The sequence below is a fragment of the Anastrepha ludens genome, chromosome 3 (assembly GCF_028408465.1).
Source record: "Anastrepha ludens isolate Willacy chromosome 3, idAnaLude1.1, whole genome shotgun sequence".
In the NCBI taxonomy this organism is placed as follows: Eukaryota; Metazoa; Arthropoda; class Insecta; order Diptera; family Tephritidae; genus Anastrepha; species Anastrepha ludens.
The window spans coordinates 122,399,507-122,425,451 of NC_071499.1; the positions used below are offsets into that span (position 1 = coordinate 122,399,507).

Consider the following 25,945-nt stretch of genomic DNA (forward strand, 5'->3'; position numbering starts at 1 on the left):
CTCGAACCTTTGTCTCCCGGATTGTAGTCACGCACCAGTCAGTCAACTACGGCGCCAATTTTTCGCCCAACCATAATTTGGCTTCTTTCATTTGCCTACCTTTCCGCGAAAGTCACTCTCTGTTCCTTCTGCTACCATCCTCCATAATACCAATTGCGTTTCAATTTTTCCAATGACATTCTTTGCTGCATTCAGTAGACGTGATTTATTGTTTCACACAGAGAGAAGGTCTTGTTCAAACCTCTATCGAATCAATCGATTAATTTTCATGTTTTTGATGCTATGATTATTACAACTAAGGGATAAAACGAGGTGAATCAACCTCTATGAATGGGATCAGCGATTATGTATGCAATTTACATAAAGAGCGATGCTCCTGTCTAGAGAGCTGCAGAACTGCAAATTGTTTAGCGACAAGCCTGAACAGAAAACTGTTGAGCTTTCTTCTAAAACTTGGAGGAAAAGACGTTCAGTTGAAGGTCGGTAGTATTACAGGACATTTTCCATGGGGTCAGCATATGACTTCCATTGGAGGACCCGATTTGCTTTTCATGCTTGGAAGAGGCGGATAGCCCTGAGCATTTTCTCTGTGAGTGTTCTGCCTTTGCTAGAGCAAGGTTACGAATGTTAGGTAAGTAAAATTCGTTCTCTCAAATTGGAGGATACATATTCAGGTTTACCAAAGAATCTCGAACCATTCAAGATCCAAGTATATTCATAACAACCAATTTTTTATTAATAATACTCAATTTGTTTCCAGTCATTGTCGTGAAAAGGCTGTGGATCCCGTTAGAGGCTTATCAAACCTCTACAATGGGCTCTTACGTAGTGGCTCCAAAACTCAGTGCATGGCGCCGCACTACGCGCAGATGTTTGCTTGCAGTCGTTCAGCTGCTTCTTATACGAGATTTGTCGGATGATTCAAATTTGCACTAGCAATTCGCTCCTAAAAAGATACTTAACACCTCTTCAATGGACTTTTATTCAACACACCTTAAGCTTTGTTTTTCAAAATTAAATTCGCTAATTTGAGTGACTAAAAGAAGCAGCTTGATTTCGTCACTCGCAAAAAAGGTGAAAGCATGCCGGTAATTTGACAAACAAAATTTACCCAGATAAAAATTAAGAAAACAATGAAGCGCACACAAATACACTAACACAATGCGCTAGGCAAACCAGACGTTTGCCAACAAAGAAAAGCGAATTTGGGTGCTATCAAAATGACAAAGGCAAACAGGTAAAAAGTTTTTTTATTATGTTTCCACCCGCAAAGTAGAGTTCAACGCACGGATTGTCTGATTGGCTGTTTGGGCTGTCTGAACTTTATGTACGTGTGTGATCACCTTTGACTACGTAAATTCACACAATTTTGTCAAATGTGACAAGGAGTTTAGGTGGTGCTGCAATGTAGAGGATGTGAAGAGAAGATGTGTTTTTTTTTGTTTTTAGCTCTTTGTAAGGCTTGCAATATTTTCGGTAATTGCCTAAAATGCTTTGCGTTGGTGGTGTTTAGATTGATATTGATGAGGGAAAGGGGGAGGGAAATGGAGGCGTAGAGGGAAGGGGAGTGGGGAGAAAGTAAGGGAAAGAGATATTCTTTTACTTAATGATGCAAGGTCAGAAGGTCGAGTAGACAAATGTTGCTCCCTGTCGGCGTATTGATGTGGTGCTACAAATGCAGGAATCTACAACTGTAGGCCCTCCCCGAAGAGTAGATGGATTTTATATGGCAGCGTTGGGCTCAGAGATCGTCTATTGCTTATCGACTACTAAAAGAAAAATATTTTCTTCTTGAATTTCACGTTTCATGCACGAATATGGCGAGAATGTTTTTTTGAGAGAAAGATAAAGTAATAAAAGAAGTGGTAAATTCGCATAACATCTAGCAATACATCCAATTTGTGGCGTGCGTCTTGATGTTGATCCAAAAAATGGAGGGACCTACAGCTTTGAGCCAAATGGTTTTTTATGAGGAGCTTTTTCATGGCAGAAATATACTCGGAGGTTTGCCGTGGGGCGACTGCTATTACAAAACAAAATAATTCATCAGCAAGTGATAGGAGGAGTTGCTCTTCTATTCTAGTTTAAATCAATATAATTTCTTCAGTTAACTTACACTGCACCGAAATGCCTCAAAGCACTTGCTTAATTCAAATTATTGCTACATAAATATTAAAAAGAGCATTTAGGTATTTGGGCAGATGCCCCTTCCTCCAGATTGCAGATTGGACGTAACCATTTGTTATGGTTATAAAATTTAATTGCCAACAAGTTCGCGTAAATCGACGGTAGTGAAATATTGAAAAGCAATAGTTAGGAGAGGGTGTGTGAGTGGATATTTATTGACATCTATGCTTTTTGTGCTTTTCAGAATATGTATATTAACTAACTGGAATAGCGGACAAAGAGAAAGCCACATACACATGCATATTCACTCACAATAAACTGTGCGAGAGTAATAATAATACAGTTTTTTGATTTGTGGTTGTGTAGTTGCTTTCGCTGTGCATCATTGGATTTTTTTAAGCTGTGATTTTGTATTGTAATTGAATTTTATACATCACCAAATTGCAATAAAAATAAACAAGAAAAGCAATTGCAGTTGTAGAGCTAAGTTAGGTGGGTTTTGCTGCGCTGATTTTTGTCGACGCGAGTTTTGCAACTATTTTAATTTTACAGTTATAGAAACGGCACTTTGAAGAGATTTGAATTTTGCTCTGGAGGAATATTGTACAATATTTTTTTTGTTTTTTAACTTATTTGATGCTGAGTAATGTTATTTTATGTTGTGTTATTGTATGTTAAGTTTTATTATACAATGAATGTTTAGCTATGTTCTCTTATGCTTTGGAATGTTATGTTATGTTTCTTATACTAAAGTGTGGTATGTTATGCTATGTTTGTTATGGTAACTTATGCCATCTTATGTTATGCCTTGGAGTGTTATGTTATGTTTGTTATGCAAAAGTGTGTTATGCTATGCTTGTTACGTTAACTTTTGGCATGCCTTGGAATAGTATGCTAAAGTGTGGTATCCTATACTATGTTTGTTATATTAATTTATGCTGTCTTATGTTACGTTGTGTTATGTTTGCTTTTTTATATTAAGTTATGTTACTTTATGTTATCTTATGAGAACTTATGTTATATTGTATTTATTATGTTATGTTGATTTATGTAATGATTGTTTGTTATGTTACCTTATGTTATATTATGCTATTTTCTGCTATGCTATTTTGTGTAAGTGATGATTGTTCCGCTTGTTATGTTATCTTATGTTGGGCTATGTTTAGGTTATGCTCACTTATATCATATTAACTTATGTTATGTTATGTTCACTTATGTTCCCTTATGTTATGTTATATTCTGTTATTTTCAACTTGTTATGTTATATTTGTTGTGCTAACTAGTATTATCTTACGTTATGTTATGTTCTGTTATGCTATGTTTTATTATGTTATGCTATGTTATGTTATGTTAGGCATGTTATGGTATGCTACGTTATATTATGTCATTATTATTTTATTCTATTATTTATGAATGTTCTGTTACGTTCTGTAATGTTATGTCAAGTTAAGTTATTAAATTTTATTTTATTTTATTATTTTATATTATGTTTTTCTATTTATTTGATTTAAAGCATGTCATTTTATTTTATTTAATTTTATTTCATTTGATTATATTTAATTTAGTTTGGTTTTTCTAAAATTTTTTTACATAGTTATATTTTATTTTATATTTATTAAAGATTTTTTCATTTCCCGTTAATTTTTCATTTATCCATGAACATTTTGCGTTTGACTACTCTAAAACTCATTTATGACGCAGCGTACGTATCCACCGCTTTCATATCTTTCTACCTGCTCCAACTCGTCTCAAACATTTTCTACTTTGCCCTGCAGTATCGTGCAGAAGAAATTCAATTTTTCGCACAGCAGGATTTGAGCACTCTGGATTTTATAATTTGTCTTGAGCGTGTTTCGAGATGCTTCTAACGAAAAAACGCCAAGAAAGCGTTTAGTGGGAGAAATGTGAATAAGTAAATAAAATTCTTTGTGAAAAAATTTTCAATAAATTTTCAAACCCAGGTTCATCAAAAATAAATTTATTTTGAGGTGCGCATAAGTATGCATATCTGTGTGTGCCTGCATACTTGCACATGTGCACATGGAATATCAAGTACATGCATAAAATTGCTGAATATACAATTTTTGTTAAATTTATATTGAAAGTTCTTCACGCACTGATTATGTATCATAAGTAAATTAATAATGAACATGTTTTTCTTTTCAGACATTTTCTAAGCTGTCATATTAATTTCAAGAGCATGTAAGTAGTGTAAAAAATTGTTTATATTAATAAAATAGATAAATTTAATTTTTATGTGTAGACTAGGTGAATCCATCATAGTCGGAAATCCATAGAAAATGTTATGCTTCTCAAATTCCAATTAGATTGAATATTATTTTCGTAAGCGCACGAGAGGCGTTTGTTTTACTGAAAACACGTTCTTTACTACGCTAATTTTACCGGACTTATCTTGTGCGTTTTCGCGAAAATGCAGGATAGATTAAAACACGACAATATTTTCGTTCAACAGATATCAATTGATTAAATGTTTAAATGTTTAGTTAGTCATAACGAATGAAATTGTCAACTTTAGATTTCTGCTATTGAACTGATTCTGTCTTTAGAAAAAGCGCACTTCACAAATCGAGCCTCAATGGTTGCCTCACATTGTCTCCCTAGTGGAGCTAGTGGGTAAGTGTAACATAATCTAACATTATCTGTTATATAGTAAGCAGCCTGTTAGAGCGCTCTTAGCAGCAATGCATTTTTGATATAGGTATATCAAAATGCATCATCAGTACGATGATTCCAAGAAGCGTCTGAAGCATCAAGTATAGTGCGCTCAGCTGTAAAATAAATTTAAAAGATATATACATATTTAAATCTATAAACATATTAAGCGAGGCACAAGCAAGCCAAACATTATTTTAAAGGCTCCTATATTTTTAATCACTTTTTTATATTTTTGTCTGCGGCGCAACAAGTATACGCACTGGGGTACCCACCTATTCGTACAAGCAACTTGTTGTGTATTGATTATTTCCCCCTTTTTTTTTATTTATTTTGGTTAACGACCGCAGCAGAACAAACGAACAAAAAAAAAGTGAAGTCTGTGGTATTATAGGCTAGCGTGAATCGATCATTTTCAACCGCACCAGCGTTGGGTGGAAAACAGGTAAGGCGGCGCACAGTGCGGCCGATTCCCGAAAAGCTGGCCAAAACTCAAAAAATTAAGTAATTGATTCAAAATTTCTTACTCGGGGGTTGTTGGGGCCCCTGATTACGAATTTGATCTTAAAATTTTGAAAATCCACCCCCTTCCACCCCTATTGGCCACCCCCTCACGTGAAATAGCGTATATTCAAGAACATAATCAAGATGCATGTAAATTTATATGTTTTCGGGGTCGCAAGGTAGCAAGTGTTTTATTCAGTAACCATTACTTTTTTGAGTAACCTTTAATAGGTTTCAAAGCGGCATATGACGGCGTTGTATTACTATACAGTTTGAAAACTCAAATTTTATAAAAAAAATTGCAAAAAATGTATCTACGTATTGCTGCAGCTAAAAATTTTGTGTCGAGGTATTGATATGTACTAAAGATTTCTCGTATTTTACTAACCTTCCGAAGATGATTCCATTTGGTTTTGTTCAAGTTACTCCATTACAAAATCTTTCAAATGTGTACAACTTTCACTATTCATCGACAGTAATACGATGCTCAAACGAGGGCCACGTTGCGACTGAAAATACAGAGGATACTTAGGGTACAAGGCGTTGCTATGAACGGTTTTCACTACTTAAGGCATTACTGTAGCCAACCCAAAGACAAAAAAACTCTATCTAGAAACTTTTTTTTTTCGACTTTTGGCCAGCTTTTTGGGAATCGGCCGCATTGTGCGGCTATACGTCTTTAAGCTACAGCACGCACAAGCACTTCGCTTGGTGTTTTCATATGCACATTAGGGTGGTAATCGAAAAAAAAAAATAAGATAAATATTTTCACTCAGGGATGTGCTTTTTTATATGAAAAATATTATGTTCTATTTTTTTAGATGTTTTAAAAATGATTTAGAGGGCGCGATGGATCATTTCTTAGGTTATGGCAACAGTCTAACGAAACTTGCCTCATATCTGAAAAGAAAGTTTTGGCAGCAATGAAAATAGTGAGTTATACCAGTTTGCTAGTGGCGAATTCTGTTCGATAGATTTGTGTTTGCTTTCAACTATGTTGTTGTTGTGAAAGCTCACATGCAAACATTTTTCATCAAGATAGATTTTCGTGAGTGATAGCGAGTAGAGAAGTGGCGAATCGAAGGCGGTTTATAGGTGTTCTAAGAAATTAATTGTAGTTTATAAAATATAGTGAGTGATGTGTTTTAGTTAGAACTCAAATAATGTGTTTTTATTATTTTTAATTCATCATTTAAAAAATTATATACCTGCAAATTCATCACTTTTGAACTAAAATCTTCCAAAATAGTAAACTTTAACTTACATAAACAAAACTCAAATTATGGGGCAGAATTTTAATATTCCAAATTTTTGCTTTAGTTGGCCACCGTAACGCACATTCATATATACCTACACCTGTGCATACATATGTACATTTATACCTACCAATATAATGCCCGACTGGCTGCCTCCTTTGACTGAAGCACTATGAAGTATGTTTGCATTTTGTTATCATCAAATTTATTTAATAAAAATATGAGTTGCTAAATGAATTTCTAGAAAATTTGTGAAACAATGATTGCATTTGATGAACACTTGTATTCCTATTTACACTCATTAAATCATTCAAGTGCCGTACAAGTGTCATTTGACTCACTTTGTTACATGCTGCATTATTTTTATTGCAGTTTAAATGCTCATATGGGTATTAACAAAATATAATAAAAATAATACATTTTTTTGAAGAGCTGCAAACAATCTGAAATCAGTACTTTGTTTAATAAAGTTCTCGATCATATTTTTCATATTATTATTTATTTGTGCTTGCACTCCATTGAATATTCATTTGTTAAATTGACTTTGTGAAGTGTTTGTAAGTTTTACTTAAATAAAGGGTGCGCCTTTGAGAGCTTTCTTCTTTCAAAAAACTGTTAAACAAACACCATTGCATAAGTTTTTAATTAGTCTTGGTGCAAAAAATAGTTTAATAAATCATACAACTCTTGCTGGAATTACAGGTTCATTAAAACCATACCTCAGTAGACCCGGCGGTGGACCATTCTTTCAACTAAATTTTTAAGTACATTGCTGCAGCTGCCAGTATGCACAATATTGGGTTTAAGCAGCTGACATGTGAATACCATAGCACCTGAATGATGCTTTACTAACTTCCAATGGCGGCCACATGTGTAGAGGGAAAGAACACTTTAAAACTATTAGCAACATTGCTCTTAGCAGTGAATCGAGTTTTGTAGTGCAGCACAGCAAGCAGCAACAAAAAAGAAAAAAAACATTCTGCCTCGGACTAGCGGAGATCAAGGATGAAATTAAGGAGCTGAAGCTCAACAAAGCCGCGGCGGAAGATGGAAATTCTTCGTCCCAACATCATTGTTGCCTGAGACAATAAAAAGCTGCCTCCGTCCTGGACAAAAGGTGTCAATCGTGAAACGGTACAAGAAAAGCGATTTGCGTGACTGCGGCAATGGGCGAGGAATAACACTGCTCAGCGCCCTCTACGCTCTTGAAGAGATGAGTAAGCTGAATTACGCTCACCGAAGCTGTGTTGACAAAGCCAAGACACTTTGCATCATAGTAAAGCAATCAGTTAAGTGGCGCTCCCTGCTCTGTATGCTACGTTGAGTTGGAAGGAAGTTCTCGCTAAGATAATCCGCCTCATCAGAGGCCTTTATGAGGACTTCAAGCTGGCATTGACCCATAACGGCAATATCAGCGACCCACTAAACACCAACGGACAAGGTTGGGTCCTGTCGCTCTTTCTCTTCGCCATTGTCTTACATTACGTCATGAGTCAATTGACCCTGCATAAAAGCGGCATCATATGGAGTTTCGCCAGACATCATGAGGACCTGGACTTCGCCGATGACATCTACCTCCTCTCTCACAAATTCACTGACATGCAAGCGAAGGGGAGCAGACTAGTAACACTGGCGCCCACTGACGGACTGGATGCCAACATTGCTAAGACCATGGGTGTGAGAGTCAACCACAATAAAGCAATGTTTGACGGCTGTCCTGACGGTGGTATAGAGGCAGATATCAACTGTAGACTAAACAGAGCAAGGATGGCCTTCGAAAGGATGTATTCAATTTGGGCGGGTTCGCAAATCTGCATGCGCTCTAAGCTGCGAATATTCAGCTCATGTCTGAAATCAATAATGTTGTACAGAAGTGAAACAAGGCTGGTCTGTAATACCATCACACAGAGGTTACAATCTTCCGTCAACAAATGAAGAACCCATATTATGCCAAAGAACCCATGTTATGCCAAATCAAACGCAGTAAATGGCGATCAATAGGTCACAGGCTTAGAAAACCACCAGAATGGTGCGAGACTGAAAACCGGAAGGGAATAGAATTCGCGGTGGGCCGAAGAATACTTGGAGAAGCTCAATGTTTTGCAAGCTAGCAGATAGCGCCTTCACGTAGGACGGCGTAAAAACAATAATGGAAAGAAAAATATACAAGGCAGATACTCGGCTGTTCACGGAATTAAGGATAGAAAAATGCTGCATGCATCTTAGAAGATTCAGGTGGCTAGCATTCAAATAATATCACTCCAAAATAGCTGAATCCTTGCAGCATCAAAGAAGGGTAGATAAGAAGTAGATGCTGAAAAGATTCCACATCAATATTCTTTAAACAACTCAAGCACTCAAAGTTGTGTAGAATCTCATAGAATGGATGCCCATTGAAAAAAAGTGCACTTAAGACCGTCGCCATTAAAAAGAGTTGCGTTCACGCCAGCTTAAGAGTGGGTAGCTTAGGTGATTTAAAGCCCATCTCATCGAGAGCAGATCACAGGAAGAGGGTCACTAAGAATTCGCTCACTCTCCTTTAGCATGGATAAATCAACTCAAGTGTGTCTTGCCTAGGTAGCTTATCCGTCAGCAGTAATAAGTTTAGTGCCATTACTATTTGTCTATTAAATAAATGTTTATATTGTAAAGAGTTACGGAATGGTAAGGTAGTTGGGTAGTCGACTGGTTCCTTGATAGTCGACATCTTTGCTTGGAAGAAATAATATGAAAACTTGAAGGAGAGCTCATCATAGAAGGTACAACAAGCATCAGATATCAGACCTATAGCTCGTAGCTTTTCACCTATTCATGGCATGGGCAACGACTGCTTCGTACATTTGCTAAGTCTAATTTGAACAGGTGGTCGCCGTAGCCGAATGGGTTGACGCACTAACATTCGGAAGTGCATAAATTCGAATGTCCAAGCATGAAACACCAAAATGATAGAAAACGTTTTCTCTAATAGCAGCAGGCAATGGCAAACCTCCGAGCCATGAAAAAGCTCCCCATAAAAAATATCTGCTGTTCGGAGTCGGCTTGAAACTGAAGGTTCCTGCATTTATGGATCTAAGTCAAGACGCATGCCGCAAATAGAAGGAAGAGCTCGGCCAACCAGCCAAAAAGGGTGTATGCGCCAATTATAAATAAAAAAAAAATATTTGAAAAGTCTAGTGGGGACTGCTACAATTACTAACGATTTATTCAAGGCACCTTTCTTGTCCGTTTGTGACAAGATTTTTCACGCCCTTCCATTGCTCAACCACCTTTATGCACCTCCAATTAATCTTATTTTCACTCACAGGCGGTCTTGTTTTCTTTTAATTTCTCTTCACTTTCTATGAACACATGAATTCGTGAAGTGATCCTTATTTATGTACTCTCTATCCAAGAGGTGCCCTTTCACATTCTCATTTACATTTATTACCATTTTCATTCATTTGCTGTGCGCCCTTCCACTGTGAATTCTCGTAAATATTTGTTAAGACTGTATAGATAAAGCGATTTTCATCACATACTCGAAATGTAATCAACACACTTTTGGCCAAATTCAAAGTTACACACACACGAAGCCAAACGCACACACATCACTCGAATCCCCAACAAACATTCAATTTTGGTCGTTTACGCACGTGGGCTTCAATATCTCTGATGTGTTGATTTCTTGTAGACAATTTGCCAATTACATAACTTCACGCCTTGTGTCGGAACATGCAAAGCTTGAGCGACGTTGGAAATCCCCTATGCTATGCACGCGTGCATAGTGAAAGTATATATTTTTGCATGTCAATGTTGCAAATTGTATATGCGATTAATTGAATGAACTAGAAATAAAATTCGTATGCAAATTAGTGGATATATCTAAAGATGTGGGTGTTTAAAATGAGAAGAAATAACGCGAAATTTTATGAATTGAAAGGGAAAGTAATTGTTTGAGATGGTTCCGTGATGATTTTGCTTTTCCCTGCTCTGTTCATCCGAGATACTTGAGGTCTTAAGATGAATGAAAAGTAATCGATATATTTTCCTTCTTTTGGGTTTTTCCATTTCCCATTTGAAAAATTCAACTTTGTCTCTCATCAACTCCACTAGCCCTCGATTACAGTATGAATTGCCAAGTTTTTCCATAGTACGTCCCAAAAACTTCATGCGGCTTTGAGTACTGACATGGAGGTGTTTCGAGAAATGAAAAAGCAGGCAAGTGTTAGATTAAAATGGCTTGCGGAATTTAGTGCGGTCAGTTTCTCTAGTAAACTAAAAAACTGTGTGAGTTATCATGCAAACCGTGCCGGAAAAAGTAGTTTCGAAAGGAACGAGTTTAAACTTCGCTCGAGGCTGGTGCTGGAACGAAGGACAGCTACCTGTGCGCATCCTACTCTCGTCGGGAAGTTACATTTTCCAACATAACTTTGGCTCTATGGGGAATTTTTACAATCGACTTCCACAGAACTACGCCTAAAACTATAAAAAATAATAATCTGCAAAAAAAATGTACTTTTTTTTTAATTCTAGGCGTATTTACTCACGTTGTCTTGTGGATGCCAAACCTCCACGAGAACGTGGTCAAAGACGTACAACCATAGAAGCAAGCAAATTATTTTTGCAAAGTTTGTATACAGTTTGTGTCAGAAATAATGAACCGCGATTATTCATAAAGTATAAAAGATATACATTTAAAAAAAATGTACATAAAAGTATGAACAAAACTACGAGTAGTAATAACTCAATGTAGTGTAGTCTTCATCGTTGTCGAGTATAGCCTGACATCTTCTCGGCATGCTTGGAACCAGATTTTCTGCGTAGCTCGTCGACAAAGAGGACTAGATTTCGCGAACTTGACGCACGAGTTGCTTTAAATCATGGACTGGCCTTCCGGCAAGATGCGTTTTCATAGTTCCCCTGACATTTTCAATGGGTTTGGTGTCTGGGGACTGGGAAGGCCAGTCCAATACTGTGACGCCAATTTCTTGTTTTGTTGTTTCTCAATGTGTTTTTCTGAGAGCAGTGGTTTTGATGATATGGCACAGTAGGATATATTCGCCTCTTTCAGTCGACATTTGATGCTGTTGATACTCACATCTATTGCCTTTTTAGCAAGAACTGATCGCTCTTGGCGTAGTCACGCAGAAGGGTCCCGCTTAAAAAGTTGGACGATCACTTCATCCTGCTTTTTTGTCGGCAATCGCTTGAAGCCGCGCTCGGAAAAATCATCAACATTTTGTATACCTTATACCGCTGATTCCACATCATAATAATTTTTTTTTGATTTTTTATTATTTTTGCAGCTACGGCGTAAGATGATTTGGGCTCTTTCGAATGCGTGCATAAAAATACCGCATCGAATTGCTTCGCGTACTTCTCACTCATTTTTGTTAGGTTGCGTTTACCGGAAAGTTTCGAACGACACTAACCTGAGTTAGCATGGCGTCGTAGCGCTTGAGTGGGACTATTATGCAGCAAAAAGCAGAACGAAATATATCTTGAAGTTACAAGAAAAAAACCGGTTGTTTTCTTCTGACACAGACGCACTTTAATCTGCGTTCCAGGACATCGGAACATTGAAGGAACAGAAAAGGCAGATAAACGAGCAGGAGGGGAATCTGCTATGGGTAACATTCTTGCAGAATCAGTATTCACACCACTGGGAGTAATCAAGAATGCAGTCTGCTCAACATACCTACGAATCGCGGATTGTAGATGGAGGTTTCAGAGGGGTATGCGAGTCAGCAGAACGCTATGACCCACCTAAAACCGCAAATAAACGTCAACGTAGATAAATAGGGACTATTTCGTTCTTTTCAGTGCTCTTATGGATTAACTAGTTTGAGAAAAATTTGGGGTAGAGTTCTTGATTATATTCAACATTCAATTCTCAGATATTTCAACTGCAATGTGACAATTTCTTTTCTAACTATTGTAGAATTTACCCGCCACTTTAAGATTATTGCTATTAGTTTTGCCATCGATATATTTTTTTTTGTAAATGTAAATAATTTGCAGAAAGTACGGAAAAAGGTACTCATTGCAAGAAAGTAATGAAATTTACGTAAGTGTGTGCCTTTATAAAAGCAAAAGAAGGCCACAAGAAGTAATCATGCCGCGTGCAAGTGTTATTGAGGTTGCAAAAATATGCCTGTGTGGCTCACTCCGTGTGCTCGTCTTCTAAAAATTTTTATTCATTTCTTGAAAGCATGAAAGGTACTCGTATGTGGGTGAAAAAAAAGCAAACAGCAAACAGTAAAGAACAATGAGTGCCACTCACTTTGGCAACCTTTGCGCTACCAGCTTTTTCTTTGCACCCGTACATTTATGTAGCCACACACACACTTTGTGAAATTTCAAAAAGCAATTTCCTTCAAACCCGCAGCGGAAACGTCGTATTGCTATGGCAATCTTGCGGCTATTTCTTCCGAGTTACTCCTTGCGGCTACGAGCGACACAAGCTACAATAACAACAACAACAACAATTGGCTGCAATGCAAGCGCACGCAGCGCAGTAGGGTGGAGTAGAGCAATGTGTGTGAGTGTGCCTGCTCGTGGTTTAACAATTTTTCGTAGCTTCTATTCTTTAGGTTGGAAAAGTAGGTAAGTATTTGTTGCATTTTTGTTGCGCCTGCATGTATGTGTGTGTGTGACTCTATTATCCTGGCAACGCACGCGAAATATATGAAATTACTTGCAACGATCGAATGCAATTGCTTTTCAGTTGGCAATGTTAGCGAGTGCCTCAATCTCAATCAGGGAGATTTTTTGAGGGGCGTACGAGCGCAAGCACGAGCACAATGGAATTAGCTTGAGCACAATGGAGTAGTAGTGGGAAAGTATGCTGAGGTCAACAAAATTATTTTCTAATAATATGGCAAATACCGCAAATAATTTTCTGCAGCTCATAAAGAAACGAATAAGTAGGTGCACGGTTTGGTTAAATTCTTAAACTCTCATAAAAAAGTTGCTTAAACCACCAGAATGACTGTGCGGCAATGTTTTTATGACGACACATATAATATGGCTTAAGTCTAAAATATTTAATTTTGAATTCAAAGGAGCGAAATGTTAAGCTATATTATTAGGCATTGGGTAGTAGTAGTGTATTTTTAGATTTAATTTGCATTTAACATATAAAAATAAAAAAGAATGCTTGTGACAATGCCGATGTTGTCTGCCACAGATTTTGAATAAAATAATAATTGAACTCTGCTATTAAGAATTCTACAAAATTACATAAATTCTATAAAACCAGTTAGCGTTGTCCAATTTGGCCATTTAATGCATTAGGTTCAAGATCATGCAGGTTCTGCTGTGATGAATAGAAGTATATGGAACACTTAATCACCAACTGTGAGGCATTAGGCCACAGGAGACACAGAATCCTGGGCTCGTACCTTCTGGAGCAGGAAGACTTACAATTGCTCCCTCCTAAGGAGCTGGTTCGACTCCTCGGTATAGTAAATAATTATACTTAAGTAATTAGGGGCGCACAATAGATCAATCTGGTCGCAGAGCATAAATGCCTTAGCCTAACCCGTACAACCATTATCATTACCATTACCAATACATTAGGTTGAGGAATAATTTCGAGCGTTTTTACCAAAGACTTTATTTAAACAAAAAACAATAATTATATCAATAAGTTAATCAATTATATATTCCCCGTTGCTGTTTTCAACCTCTTCCCGCCTCTTGACCAATGTGTTGATGTCGCTCCGCCAAAAATCGCCTGGTCCGACAGGGAGCGGAAAAGCTGGTAATCGTCCCATTCGAGCTCTTGGAGCGCGGCAAGATGGAGCTTGGCGTTGTCTTGAAGGAGTATAGAATGATCATGTCGATCAGGTATTTTCAGTCGACTAGCCTCATGCACGAGGTGTAGCTGGGCAATGTAGAGCTCCTTGTTGGTCGCGCCATTCTTTTTGATCATTTCCAGTGCACCATGCCCTCTCAGTCCCACCAAACACGTATCATGATCGCCTTTGGATGGAGCCTTGGCTCTCGGCTCTGCCACCCACTACTTTCTTTGTTTCATATACTGATGTAAAGGCATCACTTTTCATCTCTCGTGATGACTTGATACAAAAACCGCTGGTTATGACCGCGTGTTGCTTGATGGCGGGCGAGAAGCTGAGAAGCAATTTGAAGGCGATTTTCTTTGTTTTTTCATTGAGCTCGTAGGGCACGCAGGTTTCCGATTTTTCAGTAAATCCCATTAAATGAAGTTGATTGAGAATCGTTTTATGATCGGAGTTCATTTTTTCCGCCAGTTCAGGGCTGGTTTAGCGTCCGTTCGCCTTCAAAAGAGATTTGAAACGTGCTTCATCGAATTCAGAAGGCCTTCCGCTGCTGGACGGGTCATCGACGTCAAAGTTGCCATTTTTGAGCTTTGCAAACCCTTTCCGTGCTGTAGACTCGCCTATGACAGCCTCTCCACACACGTCGCAAATGTTCAGGGCTGTTCGGCAGCTTTGACAGCTTTTTGACCTCGATGAAGAGCAAAGAAGAGCAGGTATCGAAAGTGTTGATTTTTGCCTCCTGTAGCAAATTAAATAACTCGAAAATACAATTAACATGGGTTTGTAGAGCAGAAAGAGTTCTATCGAATGAATACTTACCTTTTGAAAAAAGCAAACAAATCGTTGTAAAATAAAATAAAATATAAAAGCCCACCTGTGCAGGTTTCAAAGCAATCTGATACTTCCCTTCCTGCCCAAACTCTTCTTCCCGATTTACCAGCTTATTTAAATTTTTGTTTAGGTTTAATTGATATTTTGACACATACTTTTTTTTAAGCGTTACTTTTGGTGGCAGATTTATATTTTTCATTTCATTCAGTGCCATCTTCTTTTTTTTTATTAGGAAGTTTTTCCTTCATTATTTAGTACGTCATCTCTAGGGGTCCATTTGCCGATATCTGCTTTGAAAGTGGTTGTGTGCATGTCTTCGATCTTTAGTTGTGTACTTCAAATTCTAACATTTAAGTTGCCCATAATAACTGCAATTTCCTTTGGATTTTCCTTGAACAATGTCTTCATTATCTATGCTTCTTCATGTCAAGCCAATATACAAGGGTATACAAGCAATTTCGTGGAATCTTCTCACATCTATGCCGTTTTCAGTTTTAAAACTACAGCTAGGCAGTATAAAAGCTTAATCATCATACACTTACACATTTAATTCTATACTAAAAGTATTTGGGTTTTAATCAACTCAAAATATTAAAATAATTTTTAAAAATTCATAAATAGTAATCTGATAAAATAGCTGTGAAAACTCATATGAATCCATATTGGCCGTGAAATACGAATGAAATTTGACAGCTCAAGAGGTGGAAAGGCTCTCAACATTTTTTCAACGTTGTTTAAATTGCATTTGCTAGTGGTAGTTCGGCGAATTTAAAATTGTGTACAAATCAAAATTCAGCAAAAATCTGAAAAATCTGTCTAAAAAGTAAGATTGCTTATTACTATTTATTTATTTATTACATTTCTTTGCTTTAATAAACGAGGAATGCGTATACACACAAAGCAAATACCCGCAATTCTAATAAGAGTAAGAGGGTGAATGGGAGGAAGCCTAAATCAACAATGCTCTCATTTCGGCAGCTTCTTCTAATAATAAAATTTGTTTTTGATGTGAAACTTCTTTACGCGCGTCAGGGTATAATTTCAAAGCCGCGACACACGAGCTAGCGTTACGAAAAACCGTTACGAAATGTATAAGCCTACAGCATACAACCTATTCTCTTTCTCCGCTTTGTGCAGTGCTTCATAGTCTCCCCACTCTGTTGTCGACCGATTGCCACTCGGCGGTGCTTCGTAGTCTTCCCACTCAGTAGATACGTATTAGAGAGTATATGACTATGTCATATGGTGACATCCGTATACACGCGCATGCGCGTGATATTACAGGGGCGAGGAGACGCAGACGCCTAGACACGTAGAAAACGACGCGGATTTGTGTAGTCCACGTGTTCATCAAAATTATTATTAAATAATATTTAATATTATATTTAAATACATATTCAGTGAAAATGAAGTTAAAATTTGCAAATTAATTTCCAGTTAGAACAGGTGTGTATTGATACATTTTTATAAATATAAAGGGTGATTTTTTAGCTATTATCTTTTTAAACAGTTGGTTTAAACAGCTGACGCACGTTTCGTGTTTCACTGTCAAACATCTTCAGTTTGGTCTATAATTTAACCATATATCGTCTTACAAACGAACAACGCTTGCAAATTATTGAATTTTATTATAAAAATTCGTGTTCTGTTAAGAAAGTTTATCGCGCGCTTCTTCCATTTTATGGTCAGTTTAATCGACCCACTGAAGCGGCTATTCGAGCTATTGTGACTAAATTTAGAACCAAAGTTCCATTATTTCACATCAAACCACCAACACGCTTACGTAGAGTGCGAACTGAAGGAAATATCGCAGCTGTATCGGCCAGTGTTAATGATGACCATCAATTATCGATTCGTCGCCGTTCACAGCAATTCGGCCTCTGTTACTCAACAACGTGGATTTAGGTGTGAAGTCTTTCAAAATACAGATGCAGATTTTTGGTGAATGGGCTCTTGGAAAGTTAGCCGAAGATCCACTTTTTTATCGAAAAATTGTGTTCAGCGACGAAGCTCATTTTTGGATCAATGGGTACGTAAATAAGCAGAATTGTCGATTTTGGAGGGAAGATCAGCCATAAGAATTGCAAGAGCTACCAATGTATCCAGAAAAGGTCATTGTTTGGTGCGATTTATGGGCTGGAGGTATCATTCGACCGTACTTCTTCAAAGATGCTGCTAATCGTAACGTAACTGTGAATGGTGAGTGCTACTGTGAAATGATAGCCAACTTTTTTTTGCCCAAAATGCAAGAGCTTGACTTGCATGATATTTGGTTTCAGCTAGATGGTGCCACATGCCACACAGCACACGTAACAATGGACTTGTTGAGAGGCGAGTTCGGTGAACATTTTATTTCACGTTCGGGTCCTGTCAATTGGCCACCCAGATCGTGCGATATAACGCCTTTAGATTACTTTTTGTGGGGCTATGTTAAAGCTCATGTCTATTCAGACAAGCCTGCTGCAATTAACGCATTGGAAGACAACATTAAAGCATTTATATGTGAAATACCGGCCGAAACATTGGAAAGAGTTTACCGAAATCGGACTAAGCGGATGGACCATTTGAAGGGCAGTCGCGGTCAACATTTGCATGAAATAATCTTCAAACATTAAATTATATGGACTGTACTATCGATTTAAATAAAAATGTAATGCATTTTTCTTAATTTTACGTGTGTTTTTTTGAAAAACTTTCCTATAGATCTTAAAAAATCACCCTTTACTATGTCAAATTTAGTATCTATACGAAGAAATTAAATATCAGTATATTGTGATTATGAAAAATCTACCTTACACTGTTCACAGGTACTGTTGAGGAAAAACTGCTGTGCTTTACTTCACTAATTTGAGTTTTTTCTAATAGCGGTCGCCCCTCGGCAGGTAAAGGCAAACCTCCGAGTGTATTTCTGCCATGAAAAAGCTCCTCATAAAAATATCTGCCGTTCGGTCGGCTTGAAACTGTAGGTCCCTCTATTTGTGCAGCAACATCAAGACGCACGCCACAAATAGGAGGAGGAGCTCGGCCAAACATCCAAAAAGGGTGTACGCGCCAATTATAAAGGGTGGTTAAATTTCAAAGGCCGATGTTGAATGTGTACCACAACTAAAGGTCAACGACACCGTTGGACTTCTTTCTTTGGTGTTATTTGAAAGAAAAGGTGTACGTCGATAAGCCAGCAACAATTCAAGAGCTGAAGGATGAGATAATTCGGCACAGTAGCGGCATAGAACCTCAATTATTCCTCAGTGAAAATTTGGACCATCGGATAGAGGTATGGCGCCGAGGACGCGGCGGCCATTTGACCGATATTTTGTTCCATACGTAATTGAGCCATACCAATATTATCATAATAAGGAGAAATGACAATATATTGTAATGTATATTATTTAAAATCAACACCGGCCCTTGAAACTTAACCACCATATTGTATATATATGGTGGGCCATGTAAAATTTGCTTTTTGAATCGGCTATAAAAAAAAATTAATCAATATTTTTTCAAATTTTTTTTTGAAGATTGAACATTGTCATTTATGAATGGAAAATAATATCGTTCAAATGACTGCCACGACTGGCTTTACAGTAGGCCATTCGATGAGCCCAATTTTTAAGCACATTTTCGATTGTTTGGGCTCCAATTTCATGAATGGCAACTTTGATTTCGTGTTTTAAAGCATCAATCGTCTCTGGATGGTTCGCATAGCATTTGTCCTTAACGGCTCCCCACAAAAAATAGTCCAACGGGCTTAAATCACAGCTCCAAGGTGGCCAATTGATATCGGAATTTCGGCTGATTATTCGGTTTTCAAAAACGGTAGCCAATTCAATTTTTGGAAACAACTCGTTGAACATGTCACGGTAATGCTCGCCATTTACTATAACCGCGGCTCCTTGCTCATTTTCGAAAAAAAAATGGCCCGATGATGCCGCCAGACCAAAAACCGCACCAAACAGTGACTCGTCGTGGATGCATTTGCTTCCCTACAGTATGGATTTTCTGAGCCCCAAATCCGTCAATTTTGCTTATTGACGTAGCCCCCGATGTGAAAATGAGCTTCATCAGAAAAGAAGAATAAGACTCACCACTTTGGAAATAGGTTTTCAATATTTCCCAAAACGGCAAACTTAAATCTGCTATATGCGCTGATGATAATAAAACTGATTTAAACATTACAAAAAAAACATGTGTTGAAGTTTATGAAACTGATGAAGAAGAGCTTGCTAGAGAAACCGACTGGATCCTAAAGAAAAAAAGGCCATCCAAAAAACGTAAAGCTGAATCTTCTCCTGAAGCTGTAACACCATCAAAATCTGCAAGTAGTGCTAATGATTCAACAAAACCAGCAAAAACGGAACAAGTTAATAAAATACCCCGTCCTCCTCCAATAATTATCAATGGTAATAATGATTTTAAAAAACTTCATAGTCAACTTATTACCACAATAAAAAATAAATTTTTCATTAAACTTTTAAACAACGATGCATGCAAAGTGATAACGTTCGATTCGTATGACTATCGGTCTGTAACAAAATTGTTGTCAAATGAAAATATTCCTTGGCACAGCTATGAGAATAAGCAAAATAGACCTATCAAGGTAATAATTAAAAATCTGCACCATTCCTGCGACAGCGACTTAATAGTGAATGACTTAAAATCACAAGGGCTAAATGCTTTAAGCGCCATAAACAAACTCAAGTGGAAAACAAAGGAACCACTTGAAATGTTTCTCATCACCTTCGATCCGTCCGAAGATGTGAAAAAAATTTACGGAATTCAAAATATACTGAATACCATAGTAAAAGTTGAACCTGTCAAATCTACAAATCTGATACCGCAGTGTAAAAAATGCCAATCTTTTGGCCATACTAAAAACTTTTGCGGGAAACCCTCACGATGCGTCAAATGTGCAGGTAAGCATGCCACCATTGATTGCAAAAAAACTGAACTAGAAAGCCCAAAGTGTTGTAACTGCGGAGAGTCCCACCCTGCAAATTACAGAGGCTGTATAGTGGCGAAAGAACTCCAAAAGATTAGAACGAAAAAGCGATCCCAAAATTCTAAACCGGTAAACAATACAAACAAACAACACACAATCCCAAAACGTGCTACAACTACTACAAGTCTTACAAATAATCCGACAAAAATCCCTATAATAAATAAACCGGCTACATACGCACAAATTACCAAAAACTTATAACCGAACGAACCTATTGTGCAAAATCCCCTTTCAGCTATATTAAGCAAATTAAATGAACAAGGCCAAATCTTCAAATCAATTGAAAAACGCTTGTGTGCCCTTGAACAAAACATGCAATTTTTTGACTATGAATAAAACACTAAAAATAATATTATAGAATGCCAACGGTCTAGCTAAACACCAAACAGAGCTAGAAGTTCTGTTAAACAACGACGAAATCGACGTCTGCCTAATAGCTGAAACACACTTCACAAGACATTCATATTTAAATTTTAAACATTATTCCCTATACCATACTATTCACCCCAACAATTGTGCAAGAGGTGGCAGCGCCGTTCTCATAAAAAATAATATAACCCACCACTTGGAAGACCAACTCAGCGCCGAGGAATTTCAAACAACTTCCGTTTCTGTCGAGGCCTTCGAGCAACAAATATTACTAACAGCTTTATACAGCCCACCCAGACATCAACTAAAATCTGAAGATTACGTATCTCTCATCGAAAGATACAAAGGACGTTTTATTATAGGAGGCGATTTCAACGCTAAGCACGTACATTGGGGGTCTAGGCTTACAACCACAAAAGGGCGCGAAATGTTTAAAGCCATAAGACAAAGAGGTTGCGAAATAATTTCAACTGGCAAGCCAACATATTGGCCTACAGACACCAACAAAGTACCTGATTTGATTGACTTTTTTGTCTTCAAAAATATTCCCGCAAACCTTCTTTCTATTTCCGAAGGCTTCGATCTGAACTCTGACCACTCACCGATCCTTTTAGAAATATCAGGGAATGCGGTACTAAATAAAACGTCTCCTCGTCTATTTAATAACTTCACCGACTGGCAGTACTTCCAACTGCAATTACAAGCTGTAGTGGTAGACACCGACCGTATCGTGACTACTGATGATCTTGATGATGCCGTGCTTCAGTTCACGCAAATAATTCAAAACGCAGCTTGGAACAGTACGCTCCAGCAAGATGTCACATCAAACAAGAAAAAATACCCATCATATATCAAGTTGCTGATAAATAAAAAACGAAAACTTAGACGTCGTTGGCAGCAAACCAGATGTCCTGAGGACAAATTGAAACTCAACCAAACAACAAAACAACTACACGTTCAAATTCAGATATTCAAAAATGATAATTTCAATCGATTTCTTAAGAGCCTCACATCTGATAAATCCACAGACTACTCTTTATGGAAGGCAGCAAAGTCATTTAACCGACCGATAAAACACATAGCACCCATCAAAATAAACGACACCCAATGGGCAAAATCCAATGAGCAAAAAGCAAATTTATTTGCAGAGAATCTTTGTAAAACCTTCTATGCCAATGATGGATCTGAAGATATTGACATCTCGTCAAATTGGATCGAAAGCGATGTCAGCATTGAACCAGTTAGTAACGAAGAAGTAATGAGCGAAATTTTCAAAATGAAAACGAAAAAAACGCCTGGTTTCGACCTCATAACTGCAGAAATTCTTCAGAGATTGCCCAATAATTGTATTACTTGTCTGTCTCAATTGATTAATTTGTGTTTTTTGTTAAAATATGTTCCTATGTACTGGAAGACAGCAGAAGTAATTATGATTTTGAAAGCCGGAAAATCGCCAAATGATGTGTCTTCATACCGACCTATTTCTCTGCTACCAATGCTGTCCAATCTTTTTGAACGACTGTTACTGACTCGAATGTTGCCGATTATAGAAAGCAAGAGAGTTATTCCAACGCACCAATTTGGCTTTCGAAAAAATCACTCCACTATCGACCAAGTTCACAGGGTTGTTAGAACCATAGAGTGTGCGATAGAGGAAAACAAAGTTTGCGCAGCGGTGTTCCTTGACGTCTCGCAGGCGTTTGACAAAGTTTGGCATACGGGCTTGCTCCACAAACTAAAATTGATTTTGCCCAGGAATTATTGCGGAATCCTTTCTTCCTACCTTGATGGCAGATACTTTCGTGTCAGATTTGACAACGCCTATTCATCATTGCAAAAAGCACGCGCGGGGGTACCTCAAGGAAGCATCCTAGGCCCTCTCTTGTACCTCTTGTATACGTATGACTTACCGGTTCACGAGCAACACGTTACCGCAACCTTTGCAGATGACACGGCTATCCTAGCAGTTGGAGAAGTGATCGAGACTACAACGACGAAATTGCAATCAGCGGTGAGTTCTATTGCAACATGGGCAAAAAAATGGCGTATCAAATTAAATAATTCCAAATCAGTTCACATTGTATTCGGCCTGAAAAAAACAATTTACAAGCCAGTCTACATAAACAGCGTAAATATACCGTACGTCAACGGAGCAAAATATCTTGGTATAACCCTTGATGCTAAACTGCGTTGGAAGGCGCATGTCAAGAAAAAGCGTGAAGAGCTGGAATTAAAAACAAAAAACCTTCTTTATCTTATTGGCAGACACTCTATTCTGTCAACGAACAACAAACTACTGCTATATAATCAAATACTCAAACCGGTCTGGACGTATGGCATTCAGCTATGGGGATGCTCAACCGAATCTTGCATGACTATTATCCAACGATTCCAAAATAAAGTGTTGCGCAACATCGTCAATGCTCCATACTATGTGAGAAATGTCGACCTCCATCGTGATCTTGGTATCTTACCCATCACTGACGTGGCGAAAAAGTACGCCATGGCTCACAGACAACGTTTAAGTACACATGTCAACGCTGAAGCTTTGGCTTTGCTTCAGCCAAATACTCATCGTCGGCGGCTCAAGCGTAAAACAGTTTTAGACCAGATGGGCACCCAGTAGCAGATGTACCTTATATATTTATACATTCATAATGAATTTATGAATATTGAGGCATCTTAGTTTTTTCCTTTTTTAATATATATGTTCAATAAAAATTGCTCGTTTGTATCTTTATCTCGTTGTACTAGTTGTAATTTCTAAACGTTATTCTGCTTATACTTTAAGATGCGTTAATAAAAAATAAAAAAAAAAATAAAATATTTCCCAACTTTGTTCAAGCGTAGGGTTCCATTTCGTGAATTTCAAATCTTTAAGTAAATTATGAACATATTTGACATGTTATTTGTGTTACCATTACTAAAAAATTAGGTGGTTCAAAAAGCAAACGCTATATGGCCCTCCCTGTATATATAATTTGAGTATTTGTAAGTATAATTTTATAATAGTTTTTTTATTGTTTGGAAACTCTTGATCAACAAATGATTCAATTTATACAAGAAGGATTGTACTCTTTTAATTGTCTAAGTCTACGTGCTCGTGCTACTGACGAATTGAATCCAGTTATGGAAAAATGCAATGTGGAAGTTTTCCATGAGACTTGGTTGCGTGAAGACAAGGAAATCAGTTTACCGAATTTTAACTACATCATCCAGTGTAAAATAAGTAATGTTCGAATGGGAGGAGTCGCTATCTACCACAACAAAAATTATACAGTGTTTGACGATTTAGATGTCGACAAGATGTTGGTGATATATGTATTTCTGTGTGCTGTGCGATAAATGGACAAAACATAGTAATTGTGGGTGTCTACATAACTTCGAATTCACATATCAACGACATTATCGCATTTTTACATAGTTCGTTATTAAGATACGAGATGGTGGTAAACTCTTCCTCAACGCAACGATCTGAAACCTCTCATATTAACTGATGATTTCAATGCAAGTTTTGCATCGGACACTTCCATGAAATGAATAGAATTTTTAGAACATCAACTGAATTTACAAATGAGTAATGACCGCTATATTTCAACAATAAAATCAGGAACAACGATAGATGTCGAATTTTCTCGCTATATCGACACAATCGAGTCAAGAACAAATATATCCTATTTCATTTACCATAAACCGATTGTATCCGCTGCTGCTATTGCACCATCAATACTAATGTACAGGCTATTGAAGCACCGACTAATGTACAAATTTCAGAAATAAATTAATAATAATATTATCCAATATTATTGTATGTAATTTTATAAAAAATCATTTCAATCCTCATTAAAATGTTTAAATTCAATCCAGAAATTAAGAAGTTTCACTTCAAATATGCGCACATAGTGCGGTTGGCCTTTTTAATTTAAAATTTTGCTGTTTTAATTCTTTTCATTTTGATTTGTTTACTTTTGACAATAGCTGTTTCATGCATAATTTCACGGCTGTGGGCAGCGCACTTTTGCTAGTAAAAAATATGAAGCTGTTGCTGAAAAAAAATAAAATAAATAAAATGGGAGTGCTTGAAACGTAAAAGTTGAAACAATGTTGGCAAAATTTATGAGGGCAAACCTTATCCCATATTTTTTGCTGGTTCAATCAATTTTGAATGAATTGTGCTAAAATTAACATGTTGAGTTTTCAAATTTGTTTATAATTTTAGTCCGCCACATTTTTGCAATGATTTCACAAAACGATTTCTGTTGAAAAACTCTTTAATCATTTCAATACTTTACAACTTTCCCGAATGACTTTCACAGCACATTAATGACGCCACATTGCAAATAATTGTAAACTTTTCGTTGCCAAAATAATAGCGCAACTAAGCAAATGAAATTGGCGTATGAACACATATACATACACTTGCACCTTAAAAGCTATTAAACATTCTGCATAAAAGCGAATGACGTCAGTCCGTGATGCACTTTTGTGCGCAAAGCAGTTTTGTGTATTCCATTTGGTGTGCCTGTGTGTGCGTGTTTGAACGCGAAAGCATTGTTGTATATACATACATATGCATGGGAGTGTGTGCGCGTGTGGGTGCGAATGAAGAATTATGTTTGCTATATAACACAACCCCAAAGTCATAAATAAATTCACTTATGTGGATAATAAATAATGCAATTTATCTTCAGTTTACGGAGATAAAGAATAATTAAAATTTATGAAAGATTATGAAATTGGAATTGTGCAATTTTTACCGTTTATGCAGTAAGCGTAATTGCCAGAGATTTATGAAAGTATATCTCTTTCGCCATGTGAACGGAAATCAATTTTAGTGAATATTTTGTGCAACAAAAAGTAAAGCATAGACAGAAGCGATATTCGAAGGCATTCTATTTTATAATTAGAAAGAAGAAAAAAACTAGATAGAAGCTGGGCTTTCTGGGCTCCAGCTTTCTTTGAATTTCGACTACCGCTTCCGAATTTTAGTAGTTTATTTTTTTATTCATTTATTTATCATTGCAAGAGCTGACTATTAAGCACAACTGAGCACTACCGAAAGTTTATTCAAACGAAAGAACACAACTTGAGAAATTTGCAAAAAATACCATGTTTAAATATTTGTATTTCAAATAGCAAAATATTTGTTTTCGGCCCATTTATTTTTGTATGTATGCCTGTTTATTTCAGAATATATTTATTTTGTACTAAATTAACTATTTCTTCAAAATATATACATGTGCACTACACTATTTTCCTTTTAATGCATTTTAAAGTTTGAAGCTTTGAAAGCCTTAAAACATTGGACGAAAATTTAAAATTGAAGTAAACATAAATATTTATGAATCTGACTTTTCTTTGGCGTCAATATATGTACATATATAGTTCAAAAAATAAAAAAA

General features: G+C 37.0%; 1 protein-coding gene across 1 annotated transcript in view; it reads left to right on the top strand.

Annotated features, from left to right (window-relative positions):
• Nucleotides 1-25,945, top strand: part of LOC128858971 (high affinity cGMP-specific 3',5'-cyclic phosphodiesterase 9A) — a 293,177-nt gene that overhangs the window by 73,953 nt on the left and 193,279 nt on the right. The window contains exon 4 of the mRNA XM_054095601.1: nucleotides 4,294-4,329. The gene's annotated coding sequence lies outside the window, so the exon portion shown is untranslated. The remainder of the gene's footprint in view (nucleotides 1-4,293; nucleotides 4,330-25,945) is intronic.